The sequence below is a fragment of the Agrilus planipennis genome, unplaced genomic scaffold, assembly GCF_000699045.2.
Source record: "Agrilus planipennis isolate EAB-ADULT unplaced genomic scaffold, Apla_2.0 scaffold21, whole genome shotgun sequence".
In the NCBI taxonomy this organism is placed as follows: domain Eukaryota; kingdom Metazoa; phylum Arthropoda; class Insecta; order Coleoptera; family Buprestidae; genus Agrilus; species Agrilus planipennis.
In genome coordinates, this window is record NW_020439030.1 from 57,611 (window position 1) to 78,041 (window position 20,431).

The 20,431-nt window shown below is 36.2% G+C and overlaps 1 long non-coding RNA gene across 1 annotated transcript in view; it reads left to right on the top strand.

The window, feature by feature from the left end:
- The window catches only part of LOC108740941, an 82,939-nt gene that overhangs the window by 8,969 nt on the left and 53,539 nt on the right, over positions 1-20,431 (top strand). The window lies entirely within an intron of this gene.

Sequence of the window (20,431 nt, forward strand, 5' to 3'; positions counted from 1 at the left end):
TCTTATCGGCAAAAATATTTTGCGACATTTTTAATTTATTGTGCCGCACATTCCTTAAATGTTTGACTTTACCTGTCATAAAAATTGTTCTAAACATAATTGATACGTTTCACAAACTAGACATGAATGGAGATTATGTTATACTAATGTAAACTGATGTCGCATTGTGTCTAATAACACGTATGTTTTAATTGGTATTTTATTAATATATGCTACATTAATAAATAGGTACTAGAACACTGTTTCTTCAAACATTTTGGTTCGTGACCTTTTCCGCATTCAAAAAATTTTAAAGGGCCTAAAAACATTTGGACTGTACTAGACTTGCACAGTTTTCAATTGAAAGTGTCTATACACTTCGCCTTATAAATTACATAAGCAATAAAGTGTTAATAGTATCCTTAAATAAAATGGAAGCTGTATTGACTAAAACAGTATTGTATGAAAATATATAAAAGTAAAACAAAGATACTGCTATGCAAGGGAAAAAAGTAAGGAAATAGGAAATATCAAAATAAGAGACGAAAAATTAGAAGAAGTTGCCGATTTTCAGTATCTAGGAAGTCAGATAGATAAGCCAGGATAGAAGGAGCAGTTGAGGATAGCGTAAGGTTGAGTCACCTTCAACAAAGAGAAGTCACTTTAATGCTCGCGAACGGTTAATTTAGAAATTCTAAAAAGATTGTAAAAGGTTAGAAGCGTTCGAATAGTGGTGTTACAAGATTTTATGGAAATCAATAAGAAATAAGCGAGATAGGTTGGTAGGACACCTTCTCAGGCATGAAGGGCTAGTCAAAGATATTGTAATGTTCGTGGGTTTAACAAATTAACTTTTAAGAAGAAAACTATTTATTTACACTAATTATTATTAAACACTATTAAATTATTAGTAACGTAGGTAATTATTCTATTTATTTACACTACTGTCACTATTCACTGTGCTATTTATTTTTTTATTCACTTCTACAACGGTCAATTTATTTCTACTCCACTTGGCGATCGTCTCTTCCTTTAAATACTCTTTTGGTCCCTTTCGGGAACCTTCTCGAAACGTCCGGAAAGTTTATTTTTTATTTGAACTGTTTAACTGCTTTCCCAGCACGCAGGTACGACACACACATTTACAAATACGGCGCACATGAAGAAAAGAGCCCGCGGCTAGCCGGCGAATCGATAAGCCGCTCACACACACGTATGCCCGATCACACACAAACACGCTCGTGCTCGCTACAATATACTAAAAGGAGAAACAGTAGTTAACAGGAGTAGAGGTAGATCTAGATTACTGTTCACAAATAGTTAAGGATGTTGGATGTTCTAGTTCTATGGAAATGCGAGTATTAGCTCACTATAGAAAAAAGTGAAGGTGTGTCTGACCAGTCTTAGGACTGACGACTTTATGATGTATACATTCGCAAGAGTCGACACCTACATTTTGTCTTAGTTTTATCAGTGTGTGTTTTTATGTCTAAAGTTCACTTGTCTCATCCGATACCATGTGCGAATAACAAATTAATGACTCAAAAATATTAGCAAATGATTATAGACACTAGAAACGACCACTTCCTTAACGCTGATAATTTGAGCCAGTTTAGATAAAATCGTTAAAAAGATAGTAATTTATACCTAAATTCAGTTCCTATAATAAATATTTAAAAGATATCTCAATAAAACGAAAAAGACTAAAACTAGTCTATATGCTTCTACTTGTGTATTCTGTTTTTCTTTCTTGGAAAGCGCTTATCTAACGCAGTTGCGATAGAAGGACCCTTATTACATTAATTTCCAGGATAATGCTTACTCTAATCCAAAAATAGGAGCGGAGGCTTATCGTAGGCGCACAGGAAACATCCTAATCTCCAATTATTCAAATTAAGTTACCTCTCTCCACACAGCTGATAAGACTGGCATGCATTAATAAATTTGCCTTGCAGATTTCTCTGTACCAGTCGACCAACCTATCAGCCAACATCCCCTTCCGAACACAAACCAAATGTATTTATTGAACAAAAAACACGCTCTATACTTATTCCTATAAAACTCAATCAGAGACTCTAAAATGAGTTTTTCGTATGTAGGAATCTACCTAAATGAAATGCCTGTAGAATTCTCAAGTTCTTTTTTTTAATTTAGCTAGATATCGAAGACGCGATAAACATCATTGAAGACAAAACAACTTTAGGGATTGATATACAGGGGTAAATGATTAATATGCTTAGATTTGCAGATGATGTAGCAGTATTAGCATCTAGCAAGGAGGAGTTAGAGATAGCTTTAATTAAAATGGAAGTGGTAATGACAAAACAGTATTGTATGAAAATAAATAAAAGTAAAAAAAAATATTGATATGTAAGGGAAAAAAGAAGGCAAGAAATTAGAAGGAGTGGCTGATTTTCGGTATCTAGGAAGTCAGATAACTTAGGATGGAAGGGACCAGTAGATATATAGAACAAGCGAAAGCGCAGGGTCGAGTCACTTCAACAAAAAAAGTCACTTCTATGCTTGCGAACGGTTAATTTAGAAATTTGGAAAAGATTGTTAAAGGTGTATGTCTGGAACGCGGCCCTGCACGGGTGCGAAACATGGACGGTTAGCGCGAGGGAAAAGTAAGGTTAGAAGCGTTCGAAATGTGGGGTTATGGGCGAATGATGAGGATACCCCTGAGGGAGAAAGTTAGAAATGAGGTGGCAGAAAGAATAGGAGAAATGGGCAATATAAATTGGTAGGACACCTTCTCAGGGATGAAGGGGTGGTTAGAAACATAGTAGAAACATAAACATGAGTTAAGAGGAGTAGAGGTAAACCTAGACTGGATTACTGTTCACAAATGGTTCAGGAAATAGTTTAGAGAAATAGGAAGATTAGCTCAGGATATGAAAAAGTGGACGTGCGTGTCTAACCAGTTTTATGGTTGACCACCCTATAAAGATGGCAGAGTGGCTAATTGAAACATGATAAAGTAATTGAAAATTATTGCCTATCACTTTGGAATTGCTTACAGAATTGATTAAATTAAATAAATATTTATGTACCTGTATCTTAATTAGTAGGAATAATTAAATGTCTNTACACCCAGTGATTATCATCTGTTCTCAGATTTGAAAAAACCCTTACGGGGTGTTCGATTTGAAAGTTTAACTGATGTAAAATGTCCCATAAATAGGTGGATTGAGGAGACACCGAAAAAATTCTTTGAGGACGGCTTAAAAAAATTAGTGTATCGTTGGGATGAATGTATTCAGTTAAATGGAGATTATATTGACAAACTACATTGTAATATTGACGAAAATTAACAAAATAATAAAAATTATAGTTAAATTCCCAGAACTTTAGAAACATCCTTCGTATATAGGTACTGGGTGTTTAGCACATAGTTTGCCAAATTGAAAGAGGCGATAGGAGGGGTCATTTGCTATCTCCTCAGCCCCCATAAAAATTGTAGGCCCCACGGAACTTATTATGCCCTATCCCCTTTCTAATGGTATACAGTATGCTATGAAAAGTTTTTATACTTATTTGTAATTCTATGGGCTCTTTCTTCCGAATTAAAGAATTTGCTTAGTTATTTATACTGTTTGTCCATGTGGTGATATATATATTACTTAAAGTACATATAAAATTCGTTAACTATACAAAAATATTAGAAATGTAACATCAGGTTGTACCGTGATGGATGCAATTGTAAGATTTAGCAAAGATTTCTTTTAATAGCAGTTTGGATCACATTTTATTGAGTTTATATATACGATAAAGTGTGTCAACGACTGAAGTATTTTAAGGACGAAAAGGAGCTTCTTTATCTTATTTAGTTGTTGTTCCTTTTGCTTAAAAGCTTGGGCAAGGTGGACCCATTTATACTGGAAACTTATTTAAATAAATAAGTTTGTATTTTTTGATTACTTGGGGACAAAAATAAACAAGATGTAGTTTAGGTTATCAGAACAGAGCATTTTACAATTAAAAGGATTATGTCACGTTTTAATAATAATGGGGGCATTGTAATATTGTTAAATTTAATAATTTTAAACAATCTTACAACATTTGTCAAATAGTTTTGTTGGAATGTTGTGAGTGACTTTGTCCTTAATTAATACTTTAGATACTAAATGTTTTATGGAGGTGATCAACTATCTAATGCAATATATTTATACGTATTAAAATTCAAACAAAACATTACCCATGATGAGATATATTTGGGCGCTGATGTTGTTTTTTTATCACATACCTGCGTACCACTCCGAAATATTCATTTTGAAGGAAACGGAATAACGAGTCCAATCACAAGTCACAATATTTCGCGTTTCACATTTCATTAACCACTTTATTTAATTAAGCACATATCTACGTGTAGGTAAGGTGTTTATTTGATTTTACAGGCAGTTAATACGTAGAGAATGGAAATATTATTCGATTCAAGTCAATGACAATTTACTTTTATGAAAAGCACATTACTGCAAACGTGTATCTGTTACATAAGTTAAAATGGAACAGTTGAAAGAGTTTACGTATGTATAGGTAGTAATTTCTGTGGCTTCCTTAAAATGCTTCCATCTGTCAATAATGAAAAGGATTGAGAACAGATGAGTTCTACTAGTGGATACTAGTAAAATAGTTACAAAACATAAATAAAAAATGTTTTACAAAACACTGATTTTCAAAAAAAAAAAAAGATTTGTATTTTAATACTAGTATACGAAAGACGAAAGAAATTTTACACTTAATAGGGGTTGATATTTAATAATTTTTAAACATCAATGTGAGATTAATTCAACTTCTACCACTAGACATTATCTCAAGTTAATTTAAGTTAAAAATTTGTTTTTCCTGTCACACCCTCGTCGGGAATCGAACCTGCGTCCCTGATTTTACGCACCAGTGCTCTGACCACTAAGCTACAGTGGTAGTAGCAGCAATAACGACGAAACGTACCTATTAGGTCAAGGAATCATAGCAACTAATTTACGAGGGATGTTTCCAAAGTTCTGGAAATTCTGCTATAATTAAATTACGCAGAACTTAAAGTCAATGTTATTGGTGACAGACAAGTCTTGACATGATTATGCCACTATCTAGTGCAATATTGTTCAGTCTGATTTGGATGTTCGACTGATATAAACGCGTTTTCATAAGATTGTTTTTGTAACCATGGAAGACGCAGCAAAATCTCAAAGAGCAATAATTTTCTTTTGTGGAAAGAAGGTGTGAAAAGATTAGAAATTATTCAGTGTTTGCAAGGAGTTTTTGATGATTCTGCAAATCGAAAAGTACTGTTCATCGGTGTATCGATCGTTTCAAAACCTGTAGAACATCACTACAAGACGATCCATGCAATGAGAGCCCAAACACGTCGGTAAATTAAAGAAATTTTACTATCGTCGAGGACGTACTGAAAAAGGACAAGCGAATGATTATTTATTCGTCAAATTAGTATGCGCCTAGGCATAGGTACACTACATGTTCATGACATTTTGCATGATTGTTTGGGCGTTAGCAAGGTTTTGACGCCCTGGGCGTCAAGGTTTTTGGAACGAGAACAGAAACTCAATAGGTCTGATATTTGTCGTCAACTTCAAGAGCTGTTAGCCCGTTACGTCGATGAATTTTGGCAACGAATAGTAACAACTGACTTATTTCAATCCTGAGACCAAAAGTCAGTCCAAGGATTGGCGCAAACTTGAAGAAGGGCCTCCGCTGAAGGCGCGATCAGTTCCGTCTGTAGGAAAGGTAATGATTGGTGTATTCTGGGATTGCGAAGGGATTATTTTTATGGATTATCTGGCGAAAGATGCTAAAATTAACGCAGAATATTATTCGAATTTAATATGTGTACCACTGCGACAGTCACTTGTCAAAAAACGGCCTGGAAAGTTCCATAAGCGTTCGTACAGGATAATGCAAGACTACACACCGCAAGATAAACGAAGGATGTTTTGAACGATTTACGATAGGATTTGCTTCTGCATCTACCTTATTCCCTGGACCATACACCCAGTGATTATCATCTGTTCTCAGATTTGAAAAAACCCTTACGGGGTGTTCGATTTGAAAGTTTAACTGATGTAAAATGTCCCATAAATAGGTGGATTGAGGAGACACCGAAAAAATTCTTTGAGGACGGCTTAAAAAAATTAGTGTATCGTTGGGATGAATGTATTCAGTTAAATGGAGATTATATTGACAAACTACATTGTAATATTGACGAAAATTAACAAAATAATAAAAATTATAGTTAAATTCCCAGAACTTTAGAAACATCCTTCGTATATAGGTACTGGGTGTTTAGCACATAGTTTGCCAAATTGAAAGAGGCGATAGGAGGGGTCATTTGCTATCTCCTCAGCCCCCATAAAAATTGTAGGCCCCACGGAACTTATTATGCCCTATCCCCTTTCTAATGGTATACAGTATGCTATGAAAAGTTTTTATACTTATTTGTAATTCTATGGGCTCTTTCTTCCGAATTAAAGAATTTGCTTAGTTATTTATACTGTTTGTCCATGTGGTGGCAATATAAATAATCATAAATCAAAACTCAAAACAGTTTTACAAAACACGAAATCACAAAATGAAAAAAGACCTCCGAAAAACCGAAAGAAAACGCGAAATTACAAAAACAATTTTGTATTTGTAGCTTCTAGATTTCTGTAATTTAAAATGGATAAAGGGAACCCTTAAACATGCCGTAATGGTAATATTACAACTGAAAAAGGTTTTATGAAACAGAAAATTACAAAAAATATTTGTAAACCCTTAGTTACTTAGTTATATGCTACCTGCCCTTTTCATGCAATAAAATAATGACAAATAATCATCGTCATAAGGTCGTTATTCCAAAGACTGGTTGGACACGCACCTCCACTCTTTCCTATTCTGAGATAATCTTCGCATTTCCCTAAAACTAGAAAAACCCACATCCTTAACTATTTGCGAACAGTAATCTAATATAGGTCTACCTCTACCCCTCCTAACTCCTGCTTCTGTCTCCAATGTGTTTTTGACTAGACCTTCACGCCTGAGAAGATGTCTTACTAACCTATCTCCCCTATTTCTTATTGACTTCCATAGAGTCCTCTGTTCTATTCTTTTTAATAGTTCTTCATTTCCAATGTGCATTTGTTTAGGGTTCTGTACTTCAGAATAAAAAAGGGAATCCCTGAAGGATTATTTAGTTATCTGCTGCCTGTTCTGGTAGTAATACAATAATGACAAATCATAACTGTAAAAAGTTCTATAAAAAAATGGTTGCATTTGCAATTTTCAGGATTCTGTCTCTGAGAACGAAAAACTTAAAACTTTGATTGCGTTTTATTTATTTATCGGTCAAGGCTTTATTACTAAGAATGACTAGAGGTATTTAGAGAAAATTAATAATAAATAGTAAATCCCATTTAAATATTAAAACTTAATTTATATTTGAAATGCATTTTTTTTCGTTAAAAAATATAGCGTATTTATTTAAAGTTTCAGATTCTTTTATATCTAGTTTACAGTAGCATAGAAGCAATGAAAGGATGAGTACATTTCATTTAGTTGTTTAACATTAAAAGTAAATAACAAGGTAACTTTGTTTATATGAGTAAATAATGCAGGAGCGGTATTCTCTACGTATTTGCCGAAGCGGCAAGCTAATAATAACAATAACGAGCAGCAAGCTGCACTAATTTTACGAAAATGGAATTTAATATTCGGCTGGACTAATATTCTCATTTAAACAGACATGAGAAAATGGTCAATGGTGAATTCCACCGAACACAGCAACGGCTTTTTATTTTCGGTGAACGTATTTCAAAACTTAATATGCGCACATAGTTAATATGTACTTCCGCATAACATAACATGTATTTGTGGTTTGTTATTTTTTTTTGTATGTAACTGATATTTCTACTATTTTTCTTTTGATTACCCAATACTTTTATTAGTTCATAAGCGTTGTTATCTTCTTTTTGGTAAGGTAAAGGTATTAGAAAGGAAGATATTGAAGTACATCATTTTTCTTATTGTTTACACTGTTTTTAAGTAACTGGAATATACAGGGTTTGTCCGGAAAGTAATAGGACAGAGTCGATTTAAAAAAAATTATTGAGCCAATCGTTACAATTCTTTAAAAACTTTCAAAATAGACTCCTTCTGCGTCGATGCAGCGCTGCTAGCGCAATTTCCAAGCATTGAAAGCGTCATGGAAGGCATTTTCCGGAATAGCCTTAAGAGCCGCGGTGCATGCTGCTTGGATCCCCTCTGTCATCTCAAAATGCTTGCCTTTCATCGGCCTTTTCAGGCGAGCAAACAAAAGAAAGTCCGGGGGGGGGGGTACATCTGGGCTATAGGGCGCCTGCGGAAGCGTTGGGATGCCTGCCTTGGTCAGGTAGCTGTCCACAAAAAAAGCAGTGTGTGCCGGGGCGTTGTCGTGGTGTAACTTCCAGTCGGCTGCGATGTCTTGTCGGACCCGATTGACCCTTCGTTTGAGTCTCTTGAGCACTTCCACGTAAAACTTGGCGTTGACGGTTTGTCCAGGAGGAACAAACTCATGGTGGACGATGGCTTTCATGTCAAAAAAGACAATGAGCATCGTTTTCACTTTGGATTTGCTCATTCTTCCTTTTTTTGGGCGAGGAGACGCCGGCGTGTGCCACTCGGAAGATTGCCTCTTTGTTTCGGGATCATACTCAAAGATCCATGACTCGTCACCTGTGATTACGTTATTCAAAAATTGGGGGTCAATTTCACACGTTTAAATTTTCTTGGCACACTCCACTCGCCGCAATTTCTGGTCGTCAGTGAGCACTTTTGGGACCATCTTCGCGCACACCTTGCGCATGTTCATATGCTCTGTCACAATGTCATGAACCACAGATTTTGGTAAATCTAATATCTGGGAAATTAAACGAATACTTAGTCGACGGTCTGAGTTCAAAACTTCGCGCACACGAGTCACATTGTCGGTGTTTGTCGATTAGCAGGGAGTTGTTGTTATCCGTATTTTAGTATCCTGAAGGTGTAATTTTTGTAGATTTTCTGCAGAAAGAGGTCACAATTACAGGTGCTTATTATGTTAATTTAATTACGTCAGATGATAAAAGAAAAACGTCGCGGAAGTTATGCATACGTGTAGTCTTACATCAGGACAATGCATCCAATCAAACGTCCGACATTGCAAAAGTTATAATAGTTAAGGCAGGTTTCAAATTAGTAGAGCATCTGCCATGCTTGCCAGATTTGACTTCTAGCGATTACCGACTGTTTCCAGAATTTAAAGAATCCTTGATTGATTCTGATTGCTATTTAGGAAATGTGTCAAATATGATTTATTTGGCACATTTTCGGGCGATTTTAGGAATTATATTCATTTCCTAGGAATTGTATACAATGATATAAATGCATATATTTAGCGAAAAAGGATGTTTATTCGGTCTAAAAGACTAACGTTTGATGACTGAGAACAAATGTCGAGATCAAAATTTTCAGTTTTAAACGGTTTCGTCGCCCGACCGTGTTCTCGCTTCACCTGTGCGTGTTATGAGCGAGGGATGCTATGAAAACTCATTAAACGTGGATGGAAGCTGCAGCGTGTTTAATTAACCCGTGATTAAACTCATAAATATCTAGAAAATTCAAACAGCAGCTAATCAACAACGAAATCTATTTTGATTTAATTTGATCAATTATTCATATTTTCCATCTTCTCCGAATGATTTAGAAGCACATTTCAGGGTCTTTCGTATTGTAAGGTATTGAAAGTGAAGAGATTTTAAGTTGCCAAGGAATCAATTCAACCCTTGCCTGTACGCTTGTGGGCTCATCTGTCGGTAATTTTCTAATTAAAGTTTTGTAGTAATAATAGTTACAAACAAACAACCCAATGTCGAATTTTGTATTTTCATTGTTACAATTTTGGTGGATGAGATGGGTCAAAAGGAGACCATCTTAAGCTTGTACGATTAAATTGAAATTATGTTTCTTAATTGTTATTGGAACTGGAGTTCGAATTATCACGTGAATTAACGACTACTGGCGATGTAGCATGAGTTTAATGATGATAGACCAAGACCAAGATCAAGACCAAGACCTAGATCAAAATTGTCTTTATACCAGCAACACCAAGACCAAAACCGATCGAACGAGACCAAGACTAAAACCAAAACTGAATATGGAAGATCAAGACCAAATACCCAAGACTAAACGAAACATTATTACTTCCGGTGAATTTAGGAGTTAAAACTATTTGAATCAATTTTAGTTTTCATCATCATCATAAGGTCGTCAGTCCTAAGACTGGTTGGACACCTACCTCCACTCATTCCTATCCTGAGCTAAACTTCCCATTTCCCTAAAACTAGAACAATCCACATCCTTAACTATTTAAGAACAGTAATCTAATCTAGGTCTACTTCTATGCCTCCTAACTCCTATTTCTGCCACTAATATGTCTCTGACTAGACCTTCACGCCTGAGAACGTGTCCTACTAACCTATCTCTGACTAGACCTTCATGCCTGAGAAGGCGTCCTACTAACCTATCTTTGACTAGAACTTCATGCCTGAGAAGATGTCCTGCTAACCTGTCTCTGACTAGATCTTCATGCCTGAGAAGGCGTCCTACTAACCTATCTTTGACTAGAACTTCATGCCTGAGAAGATGTCCTGCTAACCTGTCTCTGACTGGATCTTCATGCCTGAGAAGATGTCCTGCTAACCTGTCTCTGACTAGACCTTCATGCCTGAGAAGGCGTCCTACTAACCTATCTTTGACTAGAACTTCATGCCTGAGAAGATGTCCTGCTAACCTGTCTCTGACTGGATCTTCATGCCTGAGAAGATGTCCTGCTAACCTGTCTCTGACTAGACCTTCATGCCTGAGAAGGCGTCCTACTAACCTATCTTTGACTAGAACTTCATGCCTGAGAAGATGTCCTGCTAACCTGTCTCTGACTGGATCTTCATGCCTGAGAAGATGTCCTGCTAACCTGTCTCTGACTAGACCTTCATGCCTGAGAAGGCGTCCTACTAACCTATCTTTGACTAGAACTTCATGCCTGAGAAGATGTCCTGCTAACCTGTCTCTGACTGGATCTTCATGCCTGAGAAGATGTCCTGCTAACCTGTCTCTGACTAGACCTTCATGCCTGAGAAGGCGTCCTACTAACCTATCTTTGACTAGAACTTCATGCCTGAGAAGATGTCCTGCTAACCTGTCTCTGACTGGATCTTCATGCCTGAGAAGATGTCCTGCTAACCTGTCTCTGACTAGACCTTCATGCCTGAGAAGGCGTCCTACTAACCTATCTTTGACTAGAACTTCATGCCTGAGAAGATGTCCTGCTAACCTGTCTCTGACTAGACCTTCATGCCTGAGAAGGCGTCCTACTAACCTATCTTTGACTAGAACTTCATGCCTGAGAAGATGTCCTGCTAACCTGTCTCTGACTAGATCTTCATGCCTGAGAGGATGTCCTACTAACCTATCTCGCCTATTTCTTATTGACTTCCATTAGTATTTGAAATTTTCAGTTTGCTTTACCAGATTTCAACACTAAATATAAAAAAGGAACTTTACCATTGTTTGAAGAAAGGGACAAGAATGTTCCCGGAGTCAATTTATGCATTGAAGGAAGGGTATATTCTCCAGTTTTGTGTCGGCAATTAGAAAAATTTGTTCTTAGAAGAATTATTAAAAATAATTTAAGTGTCAGATTAAATGATCAAGACCAAGACTAAATCGAGACTAGATCAGCAGGACCAAGACCAAGACCGAGACTATATTAGCAAGATCAAGACCAAGACTAAGACTAGAAGTATTTCAGTTGGACCAAGACCAACAGCAAATAAGAAAGACCAATACTAAGACTGGGACACTCTTGCTTTTCTCATCACAATTTGAGACCCTCCCAAAGTAAATAATAACTACTAAATATATGCTTGCGCTACTGTATTTACTAAAATACTCAGTTAAATTATCAAAGTTTACTTTCCCTTCCTTTTCAATCGACTAACGGAAAGATTCGTTAGCAGCACTTGGCATTGTGGATCTTAAGTGCAATTGTATTAACTTTCAACTTGAAAAGTTTCTTTTACATGAAGCTACGGAAATGTAAATAGCTTAGAAAACTCGAAACAGACTCAGAACAGTTACATTTTGCAGTGAATGTTATAAGCCCCAATACCAAACCGCTGCATGGGAAGAAATGATAGTGGCCGGCAAGTGACGCGGAAGTCATTAATTTATCTCCAAAATAATGTCTTTTCCAGAAAATTCAATTCATTATAGATTTTTGTCAGATTTGAAACAATATATACTTCAAAATTCTTCTTTTTTTGACTTAAGCAGAGTTTTAGGTTGTACATTACTAAATGTTATGAGGATGTCATTTCTCATCAGTGTTTAGGGTTTCGTATGTCCAAATGAAAAACGGAACCCTTATGCGATCACTCGTTTGTCTGCCTGTCCATCTGTCACAGTCAATTTGCTCCGAATCTACTGGACCGATTAAGGTTATAATTTAGCACACTTATGAATTTCTGTGACCCAAACACGGACGCATAACGTAAATAAATTAATTGTGAACAGGGAGGTCATTTTTGAGAAGCCAATAGGAAATTAAAAAAAAAAACGTTTTGCAAACAGTATCGAGTGACATATGAAACGAAAGGGCTTGTTATAAGGGTCTTAAATATGTTCTTTTATAATTTTAAGTGTACGGGTGCGAAACATGGACAGTGGGCGTGGCGGAAAAGAAAAGGTTAGAAGCGTTCGAAATGTGGTGTTACAGGCGAATGATGAAGATACCGTGGATAGAGGATGAAGAGGTATTAGAAAGAGTAGGAGAACAGAGGACTCTGTGGAAATCAATAAGAAATAGGCGAGATAGGTTAGTAGGACACCTTCTCAGGTACGAAGGTCTAGTCAGAGACATATTAGAGGCAGAAACGGAAATTAGGAGGGGTAGAGGTAGACATAGATTAAATTACTGTTCGCAAATAGTTAAGGATGTTGGTTGTTCTAGTTTTAGGGAAATGCGAAGATTAGCTCAGGATAGGAAGTAGTGGAGGTACCTAACCAACCAGTCTGACGACCATATGAAAAAGAATGAAAAACGAAATCCTTGTAGGATCACTCGTGTGTCTGTCTGTGCGTTTTTTAGTAACAATGGTCTAATACCTACATATCTAGTTCACCGTAAAATCTATCAAAATATTTTAATATTTTTCTCTTCAACTGTTTTAGCTAGCAATGTTAGTCCAGAGTGTCTAGCCCTTTCTTCTGTCATTTTTGTTTGAATTGCTGTAATACAAAGTTGTGTATGGTTTACTTAGTCAAGTGCATGATAGTAGTCCTTCGAGGGCACTGTTACCCCTTGTTATTAGTATCTGGGGCGGATCGTCCCCATTACCGGCCCTGTACATTGCCACTGCTAACGAAGATTTTTATTTAAGCTTCTTCGATTGTAAATCAATTTTTTAATTTAATGGTTTAGACAAAATATTAACAATAATTATCGAGATATTATTTAACATTCGATTTCGTGTTTTAACATCCTTTTGTTTATTTAGTATATCTGGTGTAGTTTTTCTTGCAATTTAATTACGGCATTTTTCTAGATTCTAGACGACTGCATATAAAAATATTTGAAAGAGACTTGTGACCAACTGTTACATTTTATTTAAAATGTGGACATAATAAAAAAAGGTGTGTATCATATTTTTGTTCATTGCCAAACATTTTCCACCCTGAACTAATGACGTGTACACGTAAAGAATAATTGATAAAATAACTTAGAATACTTGATGTAAATGAAAAGACAGCAATTAAGAAATTTCACTGTTTTATACTTGGTGTATTAAAGGAAAACCTGTTAAAAAAATTAGAAGGGATGAAAACTGAAAATGCCTGTTATCTTCCTGTTAAAACAACGGTAAATTTAGTTATGCAGTAAATACTTTATCAAACAATTGTACTGTGAAGACAAACTCATAAAATTTGTTGGAAATTCGTACCAAAAGATCTTATTAATGTGACGCCAATGTAGTTATATTTTGAAAGATAATAACCGAAATAAACTAAATTCAAACAAAACATACGCAATGTTTAAAACAGGTCAAACAATTACAATTGCAGTGGGAAAATTTGTTTTATTAAAATGAGAGTTCAATTAATTCCTAAATTACTCAGAGCATTGAATATACATAAAGAGTTTTAGGTGCACAACAAACCACATTGCTTTATATTAAATGCATTTTACATATAGTTGATTAATTAATTTCTCTATATGAATCCTGTTTAGATATTATAAAATCAAAGAGTTCATTCCATTTAATATTTTATGAATTAAATGGAGTCAATTTTCCAAAACATATGTGTTGAAAGAAACCTTTGCCGGTGATAGAAGGTGGTAACATGATATTAGTGTTTATATGCAACCAACTGTTCATCCAAGTATAGATATTTTAACCCACCTACTTCTTTGCAATTGTTTAATACCACCCCGAATACATCAGAATTAGTGGATTTTAATTAAAGATTGTGTTCAAATTATTATATCATGGATATTGAAAGAAGAAGCGTTGGTTAGTTAGTTTTACATTTTAATTAGAAGTTTGATTTGTGATTATCTTATTTTATTTTAAAATTTATGGTTTTATCATGTCATTAGTGTTTATATGCCGCCAACTGCACTTTCAAATATAGACATTTAAACCCGGCTATTTCTTCGCAATTGTTTAATATGTCAGAATTAGCGTAATTTAGTTAATGGTTGTGATCAAATGACAACTTCGTTGATATCGAAGGTAGAAACATTGGATAGTTATAAAATAATTCGAAGTGGTCTGTATTCTGTCGAAACTGCCAGACGCGGATCGCAGTTTCGATCTTTTTGGATCTCATCAGCACGTCGCAGACAGCTCCGACAGAACACAAACCAACTTTTACCTGCTGTCTTAACAGTGCGTTTTAGAAAATACTAGAAATGGCGCAGTAAACGCCATCTGTAGCACGATGCTACATTTTAGGATTACGTATGCTCCAACAAGGTCCATTTAAATGTATGGATATCTAGTTACTGAAACGAATCCCGGCGTAGCTAACCTCAACCTGATAGGCACGTTAGCTTAATCGAATAAAATAATTCGAAGTGGTCTGTATTCTATTTTATTCGATTAAGCTAACGTGCCTATCACGTTGAGGTTGGCTACGCCGGGATTCGTTTTCAGCAAGTAGATATCCACACAAGTGGACCTTGTTGGAGCATACGTAATACTAAAATGTAGCATCGTGCTACAGATGGGGTTTACTGCGCCATTTCTAGTATTTTCTAAAACGCATTGGATAGTTAGTGTCAACTTATAATTAAGAGTTTTAATAGTCAGTTTGTTCTAGAATATTGTATTATGAGAGAAGATTGATATCTACAATTTGATTAGAAACCAAACAAACTTTTTCTCTGTTTTCGTTCGTTAAAATCTTTTAAAGCACGTCTTGCAGTTTCAATGTATTACTGAGCAAAAACTGCTTTTATTGTTCTATTGTAGGCACTGTATTTGTCGCACCGCTGAACCACCCTGTTTGTTCTATATTTTTCTATTCTCTTTAGCTGCATCGCATCATAAATTCTTCATTGCGGTATTAGAAAGAACTTATTCTAGCGAACTACACATTTTTCTTTCTCTAAAAGTTCAGCAAGTTCAGCTCATCATGGTGCATGCAGCAGTTGTAGAGATGATCATCAATCTTTAGGATACTTTGTGTCGGGGTGTATTTTCCGACATATCCGAATGGTGGGTTACTAATAGTCTTTACACGCAGAGGGACTTGGAAGCTATTGTTCCTAAGCCCTTTCTTAGGGTCAGCACTAATACTACAAATCCCGCTGCATTTCGTTATCGACTAATGCCGTTTTATTCCTATCACAGTGGCCGACGGCGACGCGGCCCTCATGTAATGTTTGCACTGTTATCCAAATACAAAAAAATAAGTATTTTTTTATGGTCAGTGAAATGGGGTGGATTTTGCGAACAGAGTGAAAAGGAATAGTGTTTAAATGTCATAAAATAGGTCTAAAAAGCATAAAGAAAACCTCAAACATTCAAAAAAGAATTGTAAAACAGAAACTTGGAAAGGTTTGATTTTCCTGTGATATATTACCAAATTAATGTTTTTAAGGTGGATATTACTTCGTCATAAAGCCGTCAGTCCAAGACTGGTTGGATGTGCACTTATCCTAAGTTAAATTTCTTTAAAACGAGATCATCCCACAGGCTCTACTTTTGTGAAAAGTAATCTAATCTAGGTCTACCTCTACTCCTCTTAATTCCTGTTTCTGTTTCTATGTCTCTAACTGGTTCTACCAACCTATCTCAACTATTTCTTATTGTTCTGTTCTCCTACTCTTTCTAATACCTTCTTATTTCTAACCTCTATTCATGCCTGTAATACGTACGATAGATATTCGGTAAGAAATATAATGTTACGGGAATATTTTCAAATTAGTTATGGTTATTTTTAAATAAAGAAACTGATGAACAAGGCAAGACCAAGACCAAGACTGTTGCAGTCTTGGTTTTAGTCTTGATCTTGCTTATTTGGTCTAGATGTTGGTTTTGCTCGAATATTTATAGTCTTAGTATTGGTATTGGTCTCGCTGATACAGCTTCGGTCTTGCGTTTTAAGTTTTGGACTTTTAATAATTATTCTAAACACAAATTTTTCTATTTATGTTGAAATTTTCGGTCATACATGCGAGCTTGTCATGACTTTTACAGAAAATAGTGTCGATAGTTAAGTCTAGTGCAAAAGGTCGTTAAAAAACACTAAATCAATGATTTAGTTAGCGGATTTTCAACGAGAGGGTTGAGTTGAAACCATTGAATCGAGCCTATAACGTTCATAAACATTAAAAGTCTGCAATGTGTCAAAATCATATTAATCAAAATCTGATATACTAACAAGCGATAGGAATTGCAACAGTTTGACATTACTGATGTATTCTTGTTCATGAGAAAAAGTAAACACAAGAACTATAACTAATAAATAAATAACACATTTTTAATTCCAATTTTTATTAAGTAGATTTTTTGTTATACCCTAAAATTGTTGAAATAATTACTGTTGGTGTTTGTTTTTTCTTTTTTCCCCAGTAGAATCACCCTGCACTGCCGGGTAGCCAACCGGCTCTTAAAAAATGCGCTGATCCGCCGAGTACTAGATCCAAACTGGGTGCCCATTTTGTAGAATCGATCATTTTCATGGAATTTCATGCATCAGTTGTTGGGGAATTAGAAAACACCACAATTGGCGCGGTAAACGCCATCTGTAGTACGATGCTACATTTTAGGATTACGTATGCTCCAACAAGGTCCATTTAAAAATATGGATATCTACTTGCGGAAACGAATCCCGGTGTAGTTCACCTCAACGTGATAGGCACGTTACCATAATCGAACAAAATAATTCGAAGTGATCTGTATTCTGTCGAAACTGCCAGACGCGGATCGCGATTTCGATCTTTTTGGATCTTACCAGCGCGTCGCAGACAGCTCCGAAAGAACACAGACCAACTTTTACCTGTTTGGCAGTTTTGACTGAATACAGACCACTTCGAATTATTTTATTCGATTATGGTAACGCGCTTATCACGTTGAGGTTAGCTACGCCGGGATTCGATTCAGCAAGTAGATATCCACACAAGTGGACTTAGTTGGAGCATACGTAATACTAAAATGTAGCATCGTACTACAGATGGCGTTTACCGCGCCATTTGTGGTATTTTCTAAAACGCGCTGTTAAGACAGCAGATAAAAGTTGTTCTGTCGGAGCTGTCTGCGACGCGCTGATGAGATCCAAAAAGATCGAAATTGCGATCCGCGTCTGGCAGTTTCGACAGAATACAGACCACTTCGAATCATTTGTTGGTTTTTAATCGAAAAATAAAATTTTTGTTCATTATGTCGACGGCCAAGATGGACTAACACACATTATTATAATTCATCTGATGTGGGTGCATGCATCAAAATACCCTGTCTGTTACTGTTTTTATAACTTTTAGCCTGGAAGGTGTAATGAAATGGCGCAAATATCCGGTGATAATATTTAATTTTTGGTGCCTCCGATCGATGGATATTCTGGGGAATAAGAAAGCTGGAAAAGCGGAAAGGAAAAGCTATAAATTCTGACGGAACTGTACCTGCCTGCATTTTTATTACAGGTAAAAGTAATCCGGAGATATGACTCGTTCGTTATATCGGGCGCGCTTTCTGGTAGCGGAATATACGTAACTAACCCCATTTTATGACTGACTATACTTTATATCCATAATATATGTACACATCGCAAAGCGTAGACATTCGGTTGCTCGAGACGTAAATAACGTGCTTTGTAAGGTTTACGGCTTTATTCACTCGAATATCAATCTATTTATTTTGCAGATTCGTTTTTATTATCAACAAATGGCTTATCAAAAATTTCCGCCTAGAACATGCAGGATCCATGCCTCATGTACCGCGTGGGCTTTAATACGATCCCTACAAAAGGAGTGAAGTATGCCTTGTAAAGATCTTATGTGGGTAAAGCAGGTAAAAGTTGGTATGTGTTCTGTCGGAGCTGCCTGCGACGCGCTGATGAGATCTAAAAAGATCGAAATTGCGACCCGCGTTTGGCAGTTTCGACAGAATACAGACCAATTCGAATTATTTTATTCGATTATGGTAACGTGTCTATCACGTTGAGGTTAGCTACACCGGGATTCGTTTCAGCAAGTAGATATCCTTATATTTAAATGGACCTTGTTGGAGCATACGTAATTCTAAAATGTAGCATTGTACTTCAGATGGCGTTTACCGTGCCATTTGTGCTATTTTCTAAAACGCATTGTTAAGACAGCAGGTAAAAGTTTGTCTGTGTTCTGTCGGAACTGCCTCAGACGCGCTGATGAGATCCATAAAGATCAAAATCGCGATCCGCGTTTGGCAGTTTCGACAGAATACAGACCACTTCGAATTATTTTATTCAACATATGTATATAATCTTACAAAGAAGCGAGCAATCAGACCATTTTGTGAGCCATATTTAAACATTTTTAGCTGATGGTGTAATCCGATTGATTCCCCTAAATTTTTTTAGAGCGAGTGACGATTGTTTTTTTTTTAGGAAGACAGCAATAATAGTGACTGATTCGCGAATGCCGGCAGGTATTTTATGTATGTATACATATATGACCTTTGGGCTCTTTATAGAGCAGCCTCATGGGGTCCACCCGCTCTAAAAATATTGTCTAACAATGAGAAAAGTTCTCATATTTAATATTTACCTAACTGAATCCACGTATGGCAGACAGTGGGATTGCATACTGTTTTGTAAGGTTATATTGTCACGCAGTGGAGTTTTGAGGAAACTATTTTAGACTTTAAAACATATTTTAAAATTAATTAAATATTTCATGCAATTCTTTCAAAATTCATAAAACAAATATCGAGTTCATTCACTCGGAAATTAAACGCATTGGCATTTTAGCGAAAATTTTATTAGTTTTATCTAAATCAAGGAAGCTTCTAGAATCAGCGAATGACCCATGTTAAATTATGTACAAATAATCACTGATTCATCAATAAGTTTAGCGCGTGAATGAGGATCGATGGTCTAATCGCGGACAGTCGACTCGGAAACGCGTTAAGAAAAAGACTCTAGTCGGTAAGAAACCTTAAGTGTTGGTGGCACTATCTCCTCGTCAAGATGATTCTAACGCTCCTATCAACGTAAGTGTTTTTGAATAAAATAATTCGAAGTGGTCTGTATTCTGTCGAAACTGCCAGACGCGGATCGCAATTTCGATCTTTTTGGATCTCATCAGCGCGTCGCGGGTAGCTCCGACAGAACACATCAACGTAAGTGTTTTAAGGGGTATTGAACTGCATTGAGAGGAATTCGTGTCAAAAAGATTATCAATAATCACAATAAAACTAATTTTGCTTGCCATTCCTCGGGAACAGTATTTTTTTTTAGACAAATGATGCTCTATGCTCTTTGCTGTATCTCTAACAATATGTGCACAAAATTTCATGATAGATTGTATTCACGGCTTCACTCGCGTTGATGTCCTAAATACGTGTCGGGGATCATCGACGACCACATAAAACTAATTTTTATATTTCTCGGGAACAGTAGTCACTTCTATGCTCGCGAACGGTTAATTTAGAAATTCGAAAAAGGTTGTTAAAGGTATGTTTTAAGCGCGGCGTTGTACGGGTGCGAAACATGGACAGTGGGCGCGGCGGAAAAGAAAAGGTTAGAAGCGTTCGAAATGTATTTAGAAAGAATAGGACAACAGAGGACGCTATGGAAGTCAATAAAAAATAGGCGAGATAGGTTGGTAGGACACCTTCTCAGGCATGAAGGTCTAGTCAGAGACATATTAGAGGCAAGGTTGGTAGGACACCTTCTCAGGGGT